The sequence below is a fragment of the Pinus tabuliformis genome, chromosome X (assembly GCF_031772625.1).
Source record: "Pinus tabuliformis cultivar Carrire ecotype Pingquan chromosome X, CPIR1, whole genome shotgun sequence".
Lineage (NCBI taxonomy): Eukaryota > Viridiplantae > Streptophyta > Pinopsida > Pinales > Pinaceae > Pinus > Pinus tabuliformis.
In genome coordinates, this window is record NC_142308.1 from 1,061,738,366 (window position 1) to 1,061,741,999 (window position 3,634).

Genomic DNA, 3,634 nt, shown 5'->3' on the forward strand with positions numbered 1-3,634 from the left:
GTTAAGCATTTAAATGTTTTCTTCTGATATTTAAATTAAAGAATTCTTAATTGCTCTTTGGTTTAGATTGATTTCATGAATAATCCCGATTAAAGGATTCTTAACTACCATTTGATTTCGATTACCCCTTCCTTCCTCATTCATTATCCGGGTCTGAGAACCCTTAACTTCTCTCTCACCCCGAGTGAAAACCTTTCACCCCTCTGTCTCAAATACCTGAAAAACACTTTCCTATCCTGCCCTTTGAAAGTTCCCTTTAGTGAGTTAATCTAGTTTTACTTCCTTATTGTTTGAACCCATAGCCCAATGGTCTAAAAGACATCATTCTATCCATCTGTCTAAGTAGATCCCACCACCCAATCTCAAATACAAATCAAAAACCCCTTGAACAATCATAACTAGCCTAAAAACATATTAACTAAAATAAAGTTAAATTTTAAAGAGAGAGCCCTCTCTGAGCATTAGGAAGGCTAGGTTCTGATCTCCAAAAGCAGTTTGTGGTTGCCTCAGTGATTTCTTTCTTTAACCTTGAGAAAATATTGAGTGATAAGAAAACCAACATCACAACCATCTCAAGGTGCGGAAACTTGGTTCCAGTATCCCCCCATACTGATTCGAGTGAGACTTTGGTCCACGCTCCGTGGGCTGATGTCGAAAGGGACAGTAGTGTAGGGATTTGTTTGGCTAACTAATGTTGAACGGGATCCCCCAAGGATAGTTTTGGGGTTAAAAGCCCATGTTTTGCGCCAAGTTTTGTAATAAAGTTGTAAAGTCTCCACATTTTGTGGTCGCAGAGCGCGAAGGTGTCATGAGTCATAAATGGTTGTTTTCCCTTATTTTGTAAAGTGTAAAGTTGGCTGTAAAGATCTACCCATGGTTTGCAGACCATGGGATTGTATAAAAAGAGCTAAGTAAGCTCTAAGTAGTAATTTGTAGAAGAAGTCTTGAGCGATAACGAGAGAAGTCTAAGTTTTGGGTCTTAGCGTAGGTATAGGATTTATAGCTAAGTGCACAGAGGCCTAGGGTGGAAGTTTGCAGCTAAGTGCACAGACCCTTGCAACTGTGTGCGCAGGGCGGATAGAGTATGTGATTATCTGAAGATATCAATAAAGAGAAGCATTCTACAAAGTTTATGTCTTTGTTCCTGTTAATGCATCTGGTCTTATTGCATATGAATTTCATTTACAATTCTTATGTGATGCACAAATGTATGTAATTACGTTGGTTAATTGAACACAAGTAAGAATATATGTTTACGTGGTGCTAACTATGATTTTTTAGTAAGATAAATAAGACACTTAAGGTAATTTGGGAATCTGCAAGATACACTGCTCTAGCAGCATGAAAGCACCTGAACCGCAAGTTAGGGTTGTGTGAAGTTCAATCATACCTCTTCGCGGAGGTACTGAAGGGCGAAATAAAGGCTAGACTGATAGAGCCTAGAACCTAGCGACCTGTGTGGAAGAAGGAACAGAAGGAATAAACCAACATCAAGACCATCTCAGGGTGCAGAAACTTGGTTCTAGCATCCCCCCATATTTCTTTGGGTGAGACTTCGGTCCATGCTCCATGGGCTGATGCCGAAAGGGCCAGTAGTGTAGGGATTTGTTTGGCTAACTAACGTTGAACTTGGGTCAGGCCCCATGCAGCCAACATGAGCCTTGGGCTAGGATACAGACCGATGAGGCTTATGCCTGGTTCTAAAAGTGGTAAAAAGGACAGAGATTCCTTGAGATTTCCCAGGTGTTGTGAAAAATATTGATGCTTGTGTTTAAAATAGCAACAAGAAATGATAAAAATAGAATCTAGTATATTCCAATTTTAATTTATCCTTGAATTAAAATTGAGGATTAAAATTTGAATTTAGTCTCACCAGCTGCTTGAAAAATAATTAATTAATTCATCTTGAGTTAATTAGCTGGAGAAATTCAAGTTAGAAATCTTTGTGAAGTCATGCAATAGTTATCCCTTAAATTAAGGAGATTATCCCTTAATTAAGGAGATAAGATTGGGTTATATTTGAGTTGTAATTAGTTAGCTCAGTTTACTAAGTTAAGTCCAGTTAAATTAGTTCCAAACTGTTTGAGGAACTAATTGTGAGTTCAGTCAATTAATGCATGCATGCATCCAACTCGTGTACTCCAGATAACTGAAGACTCTCTCATCAGAAACTCATGCATGTCTATTTAGAGAAAGACCCAGTTGAGCTAAATGTCAAGGATAGGTTACTATCAGTTGCATGAGTTTTCCTATAAAGGAAACTCATCCATGTAGAAGGAAAAAGGTTCCTTGAGGATTGCACAGTTTTGACAAGGTGTAGGATCAGTGTGAGTGATCAGTCTTCCACTTGGGAATAGGAGGATCGCCCAAAGAAACTGCACAAGGAAATAGGAGCTTGGAGGGCAGAGAGGAAGGCTTGTGAGAAGCTTTCTTTGCCTGTGGGCATCCAGGAGGATTGTACTGAGAGCTGGTTAGCTGTGACAGCTAAGGCTTTGTATAATTCTGATGTATTTTCAGCTTGCATGATAATACAGATAGTGGGGTTTTTAGCTGAGGCTTTCCCCTAAGTATTTTTTGTGTTTCATGTGCATTGATTATTCTTCTTCTGGTTATATGTGTTAAGCTCGAATCTTGCTCAATTTTAAGCTTCCGCAAAGAAAATTGATAGTAGAAGTAGATTATATTATTTTTCTTTGGTATATTGCATTATCGAGTTATATCTACAGTCATATTTTCTACATAGGTCTTAGAGCGAGATTTGTAGAGAATTTTCATAATTTCTACAGCGTGCTGGTTATACTAGTTCAACATAGGCTGTAGAAAAAACATGAAGTAATAAATAACTAAATAAATAAAATGTTAAATGATTCAATTTAACTTCGGGACGAAGTTCTTTAAAGAGGGGCAGTATGTAATGTCCCCTAACAATAATAATAATAATAAATAATATAATATAATATTAAAATATAAGCAAATAAATAATAAACAATAAAATAAATATAATAATACTAAATAGATAATAAATAATGAAGAAATATAATAATAACAAATAAATAAAATAGTAAATAACAATACTAAAGTTCTAAATAAGTATATATAAAAGTAAACTATAAAATAGTAACAATAAGCAAAATTAACAAAAAGTAAAATAAAATAAGAAAGAGTTAACTAAAAGAACTATAAAAATAGTAAAAATGAATAAAATAAGAAATAAATAAATTAAGAGAAAATTTAACTTAAGTAAAACTTAAAAGAAAAAATAAAAGTTGCATGTTGACACATGGAATGTGTGCATGTAGTTCCCTTTCCAATGTTTGGTCTATTTAATAGACGATGAGGAAGATGAGAGATCATTCCATCATCCATTCTCTTGGGAGAAAAGTGTTGTGAGACAAAGGACTCCTTGGCAGTAGTGCGTTGATTGAGGGCACGGGGGTGGCCAGTTGTAGAAATATTATATGCAGCTGAGCCTACGGTTAAGTAGAGAGTCATCCCCAAAGATTTGTTGCGGTTAGCAAGATTCAAATAGTGTTCAACTCCGAAATCACAAGGATATCATCGCCACAAGTAAGTTGTCTCTGCTCATATTTCCGAAATTCTATGTTAAATAGTAGATTAATTGCGTGTTGATTAT